This window comes from Nansenia antarctica (genome assembly GCF_963989245.1).
Source record: "Nansenia antarctica genome assembly, chromosome: 6".
In the NCBI taxonomy this organism is placed as follows: domain Eukaryota; kingdom Metazoa; phylum Chordata; class Actinopteri; order Argentiniformes; family Microstomatidae; genus Nansenia; species Nansenia antarctica.
The window spans coordinates 8,603,593-8,616,346 of NC_137676.1; positions in this window are offsets into that span (position 1 = coordinate 8,603,593).

Below are 12,754 nucleotides of genomic sequence, written 5' to 3' on the forward strand. Positions count from 1 at the left end.
TAACCTATAAAGTTAATCATGTAACCTACAAAGTTAATCATGTAACCGATAAAGTTAATCATTTAACCTACAAAGTTAATCATGTAACCGATAAAGTTAATCATGTAACCGAAAAAGTAAATCATGTAACCGATAAAGTTAAGATAAAGATAAATAAAATAAATTTACAGAATACAGGCGGGCCGTCAAGCCCATAGACTTTTACTTGTCAAGGCAAATTTTTAAAGCGCAAATCTGTAATTCAAGACTCTCCGGTAATTTACACACAAGACCCACGTTGATCTCTACTCAGTGCGCGCACACACACACACACACACACACACACACACACACACACCTCTGGGTTGGTCCTCCGGGCTGGCTGCTCTGTGGGCCAGAGATTCGGTTAAGGTGATGTCGTCATCGTGAATCTCCTTTTCAAGCTGCCAAGCAGACTGGACATTGAAGTCATCTCCCTGGCTCTCCTTCTTGTTTTTTGGCATTTCTGCAACTTTCTACAAACAACTGAACAAGGAAGAGAATGTGAAATGACGTATTTTATATTTATATATTATTATTATTATAGAATGACTTGTCCCCTATGAGTTCATGGATGACTGTGAGGCTGTTTGAACTTCCAAAGTGACTGACGTTGATATTGCGCTGTGACATTGTGATTGAAGCATCAGTTGCAGGTGCAACATGCCAAAAAGCCATTCTCCTTTTCGTATTTCTACCTTCAAAAAATATGTCTAGGACGTCGGGTTGTAAAGCAAAAGCTTCTTTATATAAGAATCTCTGTTGGCATTGACACTTTGGATCACTTTCAAACAATAAACGAGCTAGACTTTGACACTCAGCGGAGTCAGCGCTCGCGCGCACACACACCCGCGCAGCCACATCCAGACCCCCGCCCCACACACACACACACACACACACACACACACACACACACACCCGCGCAGCCACATCCAGACCCCCGCCCCACACACACACACCCACACACCCACACACACACACACACACACACGCACACACACACACACACACACACCCCCGCAGCCACACCCAGACCCCCCCCCACTAGGGTGACCAGGTCCCAACAAACCAAATGTGGGACAAGGAATATGTTTGTGTGGGACAATGTGGGACACCCTCTCAACAGGCCGGGATCGAACTTTAGGTGCCCCTGGTAGCATCCCCCCGCCCCCCCGGCCGAGAGAGCTATGTCTATCCAATTTGTTTAAATATATGTGCATTTCCATTCTGTTTCCTATTCTGTTTGGTTTATTCAGTAGCATCCAATAGACTTTGCAGATAAAAACAAATATATCTTATTTGAATGTGAACCTCACAATAAAGTATCTGTATGGAGCAGAAAGTGAGGTCAAAGTGCAGTATCAATTTAGTATATTAATAAAGAAAAGTAGCCTGACAGTGTTAGGCCTGTAGATGATTGAGTATGTAGGCTATCTAGCTAGCTAACTTGCCTCCCATTTGCAACACAAATGCATTGACATAGCTGTCAAGGCTGGCTAACGCGCACACACACTAGACGAAAACAACAACGAAAACAACACACAATGACAGTGATAACAGCTAGTCAAAGGATAAACCAATTGCCAAATTGTCATTTTTCAGTTTTTAGATAGCCTGACACTACAGATTGTAAGCTTTCAAATGATGTGTCATACATTGTAGTCCTTGCTTTTGAACACTTTTCGTCCTAAAACGAAAGTGGTCACTTATCAGTAGCCTACGGCAAACGAGAACAGTGAATCCAATCCAGACATTATACGTTTTTAGTGATCGTTAAACTATTGTTTATTATATCGAGTGGGTACTTTAAAACGTCAAGTTGGTGTTGTGAAAAAAAAAAAACGAAAACTAGATATTGTTGACACAATAAGTTTCACTTTACGACCTTTGAGTCAGCGGCTGGTTCACACATTCAGCCAGCTCCCTATGTCCACGTGGGGCAATGTCCGTTGCCATGGGAACATTAATGCTGTTTCCTGATAGGCTGAAGACGTTCCATAGAATCTGGACGTTCTGCTGCATCTGAACATGTCAAATCGCTGCGCTTTGTGCGGGACGCACCAAAAGTCGTGAAAATGCTGTGCAGTCCCGCGCAAAGCGGGACATCTGGTCACCCTACCCACCACACACACACCCAGTCACACACACGCACACTCACACACACACACCCAGTCACACACACACACACAAGTACGCTAACGTCCACAGGCGCTTACCTTGTGATAGCGTGTTGATCCTTGAATGACATCAAACTGGCTCGATCGTCTTTTATAAACCCACATGTGATTGTGACGTCATTATGTCATTGTTAGGCAACAAGAATGAATCAGAAATGCCACAATTTGCTTCTATCCTTTATTCTATCTTTTGCTTCTATCCTTTGACTGTATTCTATCGTTTATCCTTTTTTCTTTTCAGTATCTTTGCAGAAAGTAAGTTACGGTACATTTACTTCAAAGTACACTACATTTACTTGTGTAAAATGAAAAGTGAAAAATAAAGTGGAAGATGCAAAGTTCAAACAAAAAAGAAAAACTAAAATTCCAAGGCTACAATACAATAGCAATCACACCAAACATGTCTCACTCCTGAGGGTTTTGGTCCACCCTCTGGTCTGCATCTGGTCACATCTAATGTCTTCCCTGGCAATGCATCTAGTCTATTTCATTTCATTGTATATATTCTGCTACTGTAATATTTTCTAGACATTTCAATATGATTACTGCAAATGGTGAAAATACCACCGCTCATCCCTTATGAGACTTTGCTGAGGTGCTGGAACTGAAGAGTATCAATAGAGGGCAAAATAACAGCATCTGCACACTCAAACACTGTGCAAAAAAACAGTTTATTGTGAGCTTTCTGTCATATATGATAGGAATATGATTACTGCAAAATTGCACCAAATAATTCAGTTTTGAACGTGTTCTTCAGAGTTTTGAACACAGTATGTTAGCAATGAAAAAATGTGTTGCAAATACATAGTATTTTGCAAGTGGGGGAGTTTGAATGAGAGAAGTGTTATGGCATTTGGAGAACGTAGTCATTGAATGCATTCTGTATGAAAGCAATGCACAAATCACAGAGAAAGAGTCACAGTTTTGTTCACATGGGTTTCTGCTCTGCTGACTGTATGAAGAGTTGTGAAACTGTGGTTTCAGTATTGAACATGGTGAGTTAGCAATCGTAAAAAACTGTAAATCCATTAGGTCTAGGGCCTATACCCATCAATAGTTCACACTGCAGCAACAGCAGCATCACATCCGAGATACAGTGCCAACTATAAGTTACAGTAATAATGCTCTTTAGAGAAGTAGGCTACCTACAAAAACCTTCTGATGCCAAAAGCACTCTCTCTTTCACTGAAAAAAAAAGTATGTCGAATCTACCTAAATGAATCATGGACATCGGTTGCATGAAATAAAATCGATAAAATAAAATTGTCTTACTATATTCTTATGAAAGATTAATGATAGCAAAACATGATTTTATTTCATGCAACCGATGTCCATGATTCATTGAGGTAGATGCAACACCTTTTTCAGTGGTATAATATTCAATATTGGATCAGTTAGTATGCACAATATTATACAACAGTACCCATACTACTAAATTCACATTTTGCCAAATTCTGAATGAATTGACCATTTCAAGGAATGTTTGGTTACTGGGCAACACCTGGCTGCTACTGAACTTCCTGTGAGTCAGCTGATACTGGGTTAGTACTTTGTTAGCTAACAGGAAGTTTGTCTGGATCCAGCATGGTATTGCCTAGTAAGTAACCGAACATGCCTTGACATGGTCAATATAGTACATTACAGGTAGTTCTGTTCTGTTAGTTCTAATTGGAAAAGAGACATTAAAACTGATATTACAGTACAACATCACTTATTTTTAAGAAAAAATCTTTATTTGTCATGCATAAGTGCACTTGACTCAAACACATGTAATGGGCAACTGGAAACAGTTAAGTTTACTGAATGGTTTAAAACTTTACATAGTACAGTAGTACAATTACAAAAATGTTATTTGTGCAAAAAAAAAATCAACAATGAACTGGTTAGGTTGGAGCTGCTGGCACAGTGTGGCAAAACAATGTACACACTAAAACTGGAAACAGTTAAGTTTACTGAATGGTTCACTAAATAAACAAAATCTCGATCCCCGTAACACCAGTAGAACTGACATGAACATTGTCTGTGCATTGGGACGGCTTAAAAACTTCGATCGACAATTAACTGGTTAGGTTGGAGCTGCTGGCAGACACCTTCGTGTCTGAACGTTCAGGGAGGAGTACATAACCATTGCATTTTTTTTTTAATAATAATAATAATATAGAGGTTACTGACCTCACATCTCACTCAAAAAGTTTGAGTTTCAAGGCTTGTGCCTTCTTTGACAGTGTACTGCCATCCAGCTGCATTAGGATTTTCTGTACAACTTCAAAAGTGTACCTCAGTTCTGCATGGTAGCCCAGATTTAAATTATAGATTAGACCAAACAGCATGGCTGTTGCGAAGGGCACGCTTGGGAGGTCTCGCAGTACAGCCTGCCCTTCGAGGACGATCCCGATGTCCCCTTCACTTGGGTCGTCGCTCTTTATATTGAAGATCCCCACTGTGGTCGCCTCGATCCCATCCTGGATGGTGGCTTCGTCTGCAGTCTGGAGAAAAAGATTGTCAAGTTACATTACTTGGAATATGAACGTTGGTTTGGAAAAACGTTGTGCATGAATGCGTTCAAAAGAGATTTTTTTTCTTCCAAGAATGTTGAACTGAACACAGCCATTTGAATCTGGTGAACGTGAACTAGTTCATTTTGGGGGGCTGTGAACCTGTAGTTCATATTTAGGAAGATAAATCAATGAGAATTAAAAGTAGGCTAGCCTAACTCGACTACAAAACAATGCTAGATTCAGATTCTTCGCCTTGAGGCTCGTTATAGGCTACTATCAGTGTTTCACACGATTAAGGCTGTCGCGCGAGCATCAGGAGCAAGTGAGAGAAGTGTCAAGTAATGTTTGGATTATGTTTAGGCTTAGGGCTGGTAATCATGTGGGGTTAACAGGCTCTGCATCGATGGGAACTAGCCTCTACCCATTGTGTTGCTATAAATGACACTGCATTACTGCATCTTATGCATAAAAGGAAATTATTGACATTGGTTTAGTGGTAAAACAAAACTTTTTAAATCACTGTCTATGATTCTATAATAGACTGTAGCAATAGCTTGCGGTACACATATAAAAAGGGACTTTTTGCGACTGAACTTAGTTCAAAATAGTGAATTATGAACTTGAACACTTTAGTTGGACTTACATCATACTCCCTCACCAGACAATCTGGCTTCTCGTTGAGGTACACACAGAGACCCTTGAGGATGGACTCCCTTCCAAAGTCAATGTCATCATTCTGGAAAGAGAGTTACCGGTATTTCATTTGTCATAACAACCGACAAGGGGTGTTAGATCACTGCAATGCTCAAAGGAAAATTACACCTTTTGGGGAGTTTAGCCTATTTACCACCTTCCCCATTGTGAGACAAGAACATGTGACATTTTCTTCTCTGTGCATTCTGTATGAACATTTTGGAAATCCAAAGAATTACCCTAGCTTAGCTGCAAGAACTAAACTGAATGGGCCCCGCTAGCATTGTTGCAGCATTGCTAGTGGAGCCCATTCAATTTAGTTCTTACAGCTAAACTTGGGTAATTCTTTGGATTTCCAAAATGTTCATACAGAATGCACAGAAGAAAATTGTATATGTTCTTGTCGCACAATGGGGAAGGTGGCAAATAGGCTAGACTGAAAAATGTGTTTTTCCTTTAAAGGTGCACTTCCCCCATTAGCAATCAGCTTTCTGTTCTTCCATAAGTGTCAGTACATTACAATGAAGGTGGTTTTCCTGACCTCAATCTTCCCTGGGCTTCCCAAAAAAATAATATGTTGTTTTTTTAAACTACACAAGTTATATCATAAAGATGTCAAAATCGTCATATGACATCATTTGTCCAGATTTTAAATTTTACTTTTAATTAACTTTTTTGGAATCCCAGGGAAGATTGAGGGCAGAAAACCCACCTTTATTGTAATGTACTGACACTTAGGGAAGGACAGAAAGCTGATTGCTAATGGGGGACGTGCCCCTTTAGTGCAGCTAAAAAATGGTCTCAGAAAGCCACCCAAACAGAAGGACTGAAATTATGTCAAGAGGGGGGTCCAGGCAGGGCAGATTGTCAGCTTAGTCTAGAGGCAGGGGTGGAGAGTATGACAAAAGTCCTCTGTGCCCTGTGGTTACTGCATAATTGTACACCAACATCACTGTTGTACAAGAACTGTACATAATTTGCAGGCAATATACCACATTACATTTGATTTTAATCACCATCATGCAACACATATTAGAGTACAAAGAATTGGGGTACATTATTCTATCAAATATTTTTCTGGAATAAATGTACATACTTTGTCCATGGCTTCCTGGATTGCCATCACTTTTTTGCCGATCACACCTCCTCTCTTTTTAAAGAGATGCAAAAGCCTGTAGGTGTGCATGTCAAGCTCGGACAGGAACTTAGATTGGAGAGGCATTGTAGTGATGCGCTTAAACTCAGCATTTATCTGGAACACAGAGCACACCCGCCAAATGTCAACTTCATACAGGGCACGGGTCCTAAGAGTGATAGACACACAGATTCAATATTACGTTGTATCACTGCATTCCACATATTACATTGCCACTTTGCAGCCCCAGCTAGTAATTTGAAGGCAGGACTAGTATTAAAAATTAAATGATTGACAGGTTTTAGAAAAGTCATCTTCCACTTGGTGTAACATTTCAATGCTAATGTACGGTTGTATGTATTACAGTAGTAACGTTACTATTACAGCAGCCAATATAAAGGTTGAGTCTTGTTAGCCGGTTACCAGGTAATAATGCACATAATTGCTAAACTGATTGGTCGCCCCGGGAATTCAGGTACCAATCACTGGCCAGGATTCCAAAACCAGTTTGGAGCTACACCCTTTCAAGGGACACTCAACCCTAGAACAACATTGGGCTCAAAAACAGGAACCCCACATAATAGAAATATTTTGTGGTTACCATGACTACTTTTTCCATTTAAAAAAAATAGATCCAACGATCTGTAACTTCCTGGAGGAACCCTGTCAAATGTGTCAGCATCTCCCAGGACACCATCACAAAGACTACAATACCAAAAAAGATACAGTATAAGGGGCTGTGGATGGGTGCAATGCATGTTGGTTAACAGAGTCTTTCAAAATAACAGTGTTGCAGACTGTTGGATCTATTTTCTTTGAATGGAAAAAGTAGTCATGGTAACCACCACAATTCTCAGGCATGTGATTGGCCAAGGACCAAAAAGCAGGAAAATATACAGTGCAGAGCATGCAAGGACATGACACAGAACCCTCCACTTCAGGTGGACAGCACTTTCTACTCCACCATCAGTGAGGTAGGCTACTTAATGGTCACTGTAAAAGCTTCAGAGTCCCTGTGCCGATAGGAGAATCTGGCTGAACGACAAAGCAACTCCCTAGCCCTCCTCCCTCTGCCTTTATGGCTAGACGGTTTAACCTCATTCCTCTATGGGTAGATGGTTACCAAAGCCCAGCTGGAACGAGAACATGTCCACTCGTCAGACCACTGAATCATTGAAACAGGCTGGAAATGTCAACGTCAACTCAGGTGAATCGCTGAAACATCTGTGGCGTCAGAGTATCATAAGTGTCGTTTCACAGACTGGACTCGAATGGAGTGCAGGAGAGATGGAAGGCCTTCAGTCAGATTCTCCCCTCGATGCAAAGGAACACTTAAGCTCTTTAGAGTAACCAATCAGTAGCCTATACCTCATTGAAGGTGGAGCAGAACAGGGCTGTCCTAAGACAGTCCTAAATTATATAACAAGAATAAAAACAGCAGTGAAGTCTAGCCAATCAGGTCAGAAAAGCAGGAAATCCTGTATAAACAGGGAAAACCACATCCCTGAATTCTTTTCTATTTTATGTGGGGTTCATTTTTGAGCCCAATGTTGTTCTAGAGTTGAGTATCCCTTTAAGACGATTCCTGTACAGTTGGATGTTTAAACTTAATTTCTGAAATAAGCTGTGTAAAAGGAAACTCTCATACCTCACTCACGTCGAAGAATGCTGGCCATCTTGCCATGAATGTCTCTACCATGGGTGTCTCGGAGATCACTTCTAGTCTTCTATAGGCAAATGTCCTGTCCATTTTCATCCTTATCACCTCCCTGTTGTTCCTTATCTTGACATCTGAGAGAAGTTCTTCTCTGATCCTTTCTAGGCTGGTTTCAGATTCTCCAATGGGAAATGGGGGGCAGTAGTTAACTTCAGACCTCCGTGGTTTCTTCATGGCCGCAGCAGGAGTTGCCCTTCCTTGTGGCTTGTTCTTCAGAGAGTTTAGTCACTTCAGTGCATCCTATTTTTCTCAGCTGAGTGCGGTATCCAGCAAGTTTATTTGCCAAACGTAACTTCCAGCCGGAGCATCCAGTAAGAGAACCTTTCTCCTTCAGGCAAGGATGTTTGGATACGAGGGCGTTCGCAACCATGTGGAATTCCTGGCCTTTGCAGTAGACTTTGTACTTTATAATTTCTTGTACTAAGCCATCAAGAATGTTGGTCTTTAGTTTAACCAGATCTTATCCACCTAATTTTTCTGGTTTTCTGCTCGAAATGACATGCCCACAGTGAATATAGAATATCTCCACAATCACAAGGGCCTTCATAATGATATTGTTATCAAATGAAAGCTAACACCTGTGGGGTGGCTGTAGAAGTGTCAGAATCAAAATATATGTTACTGTGTCAGAGCAAATAGAGCTAGAACATTATAAAACATCTCAAATTCAGTCTCCGCCTAAAAAAAAAACAGCTTTTACAGTGAATATCACCTTGGAAACCTGATAACGAAGCCCAAATCATCTAGGAATCAGTACTCCAGGGTCTTATTAGTACTTGTGCCAAAGTCGATGCTAGTAATGTGAGCAAATGCAACTTTGTACCTGTTTTAGTACAGGTATGTTTAGGCGGACACCTATATGTTTAGGCCATTTGGAGATATTTTGGCAACATCTTTGACCTTTGACCTTTCTCATGCATCAGATTTCATTTTTTTCTTTTTTTTGGGGGGGGGGGGATTTTTTTGGGTTGGCCGACCAATGGTATGGAAATTCGGCGTTGAAACCGGACATGACACATTCTCCAGTTGGAGAAAACTGGATGTGACTTAGGCCGTGTTTACCGTCTCGGGAAAAAAAGGGTGGCATCGTATAGCATGCAAAGTTGTGAAAAAAATGTGATATCGATGAAGAGAATTGAACGAGGTACTCTTTATATCACTTCGGATGCCCATGGGGGTCCGTTGGCTCCATCTGGAATAAGCGAAGTGCCATTTTGTTTGTAAGCAGCATTCCCCTTCTCAAGTTTGAACTCGGAATCATATGAGAACTGGGGTACATTGAAAGTGTCGGGCCAAGGTGATCTTGAGCTTGATTCTGACCCGGATGAGGAGTGACTACCTGATCTTGAGCTTGACCCAGGAGATGACAGAATATCTGTGTCAAAAGACAAGGCACTACCAGGTGAACTTGGAGGGAGAACTGAAGAACCGAAGGAGGAGGAAGAACTGAAAGAGTCCTCAGGTGAACTCTCTATCTGGATTACTTTAACGGTCCCTCTATCTACAAGGTCATCCACTGAGGTCACGTTCATGAACTGATTTGTGAAGTCTGGATCCATGAACTGAAGTCGGAAGGTAAAGTTGATGTCACACTGTCTCTTCACCTCTTGAAGAACGTCCTTAAGAGTGCCAGAGAAACCATCAGCAAATGTCACTCTTCTACAGTCATCGTCATTCACGCTGACTCTCAGCACCTTTGAGGCAGACATCCTTAATCTGTGAAAGAAACAAAAAGATCAGAGCTAATAGTTAGTGCACATGTAATGTTGAGTACCTCTGCCGCCAGGGGGCAAAGGTGGGAGTCTTGTCCTGTAGAAGTGGAAGGTAATGTTTTCACCCGGTGTGTGTGTGACTGTCTATAAGCGGTGGAGGTCAACAGCGGTGGAGGTTAAAGGGGCAACAAGTAGGGCTGTCCCAAACGACTATTTTTCTAACGATTAATCTAGCGATTCTTTTTTCGATTAGTCGATTAGTCTAACGACTAATTTAACGATTAGTCTGACGATTATTATTTTTGCTGTTCGATTAATGTATCACTTAATTTTCGCCAAAATAATGGCTGTATTGTCTCTCTCTGTTTAACAGTGTCTTTATAAAGCACTCTGGGTAATAGCTGCTGCTCTTATAAAACAAAGCAGTGTGTGACATGCACATTACTCAGACGGCCGCCCCTTTAAATGATCAGCTGATGTATGGGGGCTGTCTGTGGGCCCGCAATTAAACACAGACACCTTTAATTCGGCGACCTGCTACTACTACTACTACTACTACTACTACTACTACTACTACTACTACTACTACTACTACTACTACTACTACTACTACTACTACTACTACTACTACTGTAACTGCCTCTGTCAAACAGCCCCAGACACAGGGCAGACTCACTGCTATGTTTAGCCAACTTGAATGCCAACATGGCCATCAGGGTTTTTCCTGGCTCAAAATGAGGCGGAGGTGGTACCAGTGGTGTTTGACATCGGGGGGGACCCATGAAGCAGGGCTGTCTGGGGGTCCTTAAACATCAAACACTTAATTTCTTGCATTCTGGTGAATTGATATGCACCAATTTGTGCCCTTTCTGCATCAATTTATGGTGGAAATGTCATTATTTATGTAAAGGAAAACACAATATTCAGGCACCAGATGACCATTCAAAATATAATGTAATATAATGCAATATAAGGCTCTCAGGCATTCTGTACTTTCAAATATGTGACGCGATCTGGTGGAATGATCAAGGAGGGGGCAAAGTCATTTTTCAGTTTTTTACATATGCTTAAACTACAGATTGTAAGCTTTCAAATGATGTGTCATACATAGACATCGGGAAAAAAATGTAAGACAACATGAGTATTTGAAACTTGTTAACCCTGAAAACTAAATCCTGAGGAAACGGCCTTCAAAGATTTCATACTTTTTCACACCTTCACACAGGCAGGTAATGGGCGGTAACAATAGCTGGTCAACCCCACCCCCAACCACTCCCCCTCTAGATTGACAGCTATCAGCTGTCAATACTGGTCACTGGGTCAGACAGCTATAGTTATACAGCTATAACATTATTACCTAGCAAGGTATTACCTAAGCTAATTACCCAGCTTATTATTATTTATGGTTGTTGTAACTGTTATTGTTAGTCTTTTAATGATACTAAAAAGTCTTCATCAGAATCAGAATTTATTTTACAGTACACAAGAATAAACATATTTCGCTTTGGTTCTTCAACAAGGTACATAGTCACAATAATAAGTAATAAAGTGCTAAGTATAAGTGATGGTAGTCGCACTACAGCAGAACAATGGTGCGACAAGCTGTGCAAAGTACAATCAGTGTGCAAACATTAGTGTTAGTCACTGGGTCAGATAGACTTTTCAAAGAGAACTTTACAGTACTTAGCTAGATATTGCTAACATTATCACCTAGCAATGTTATTACTGTAGCTAATTAGCCAGCTTATTATTATGGAGGCATTAAGAGTAATTTGCTGATGTCTTGTGCTGGAAATAGTGTAGTGCTCAGTAGTCAATGTCCAGCCTTATAGTTCAGTTTCAAGTTTCAAGTATAGTTGGAACTGAGAACATACAACAGACTATACACAGGTAAGCATGCAAGGTCTGTGAATTGACTATCAATAGATAATAAATCATGACAGTTCAAAATGCTGTATCTATGCCCATCTATTGCCAGAGTGTGTGGTGTACTTCAATGAGCACTCGGCTCTGAGTTAGACAGTCATGTTCTGAGCTGCTGTGTCTGGTGGGGTGGGGGGCATCAAAGCTGCAACAGAAAGAAGATAGTACATTAAAATATTGCCTACAGTTACTGGCACTCCATGTTCATAAAATACTACCATACCATGTTCATAAAATAGCTAGCCTAATATATGACAATGATAATTACCTAGTGCTCAGAGTAGTGTTAGCGGCTAGCGGCTAGCTCGTTCATAACAAACAAAGGAACACATGTTTTTAAACTTTTAACATTTCTGTAATCTATTACACTTGACATGTTACAGTATTCCAGTATTACACACTGAACATGAGTCTTACGCACAACTTTCACAACGTAGACATACTAACCGTACTTACAACAAGACAGACATTTCCGAGCTACAATGCTAGAATGCTAACAACAATGGCGGCCAGAAACAATGTGCTTTCAGTTAGTTGCTAGTGGGTAATAATAAAGAAATGTCTAAATACACGAACACACTGGTTTCAACTAGTAACTAACAACTAACTTCTTCTTATCCACCTAATTTTTCTGGTTTTCTGCTCGAAATGACATGCCCACAGTGAATATAGAATATCTCCACAATCACAAGGGCCTTCATAATGATCTTGTTATCAAATGAAAGCTAACACCTGTGGGGTGGCTGTAGAAGTGTCAGAATCAAAATCTATGTTACTGTGTCAGAGTAAATAGAGCTAGAACATTATAAAACATCTCAAATTCAGTCTCCGCCTAAAAAAACCCCAGCTTTTACAGTGAATATCACCTTGGAAACCTGATA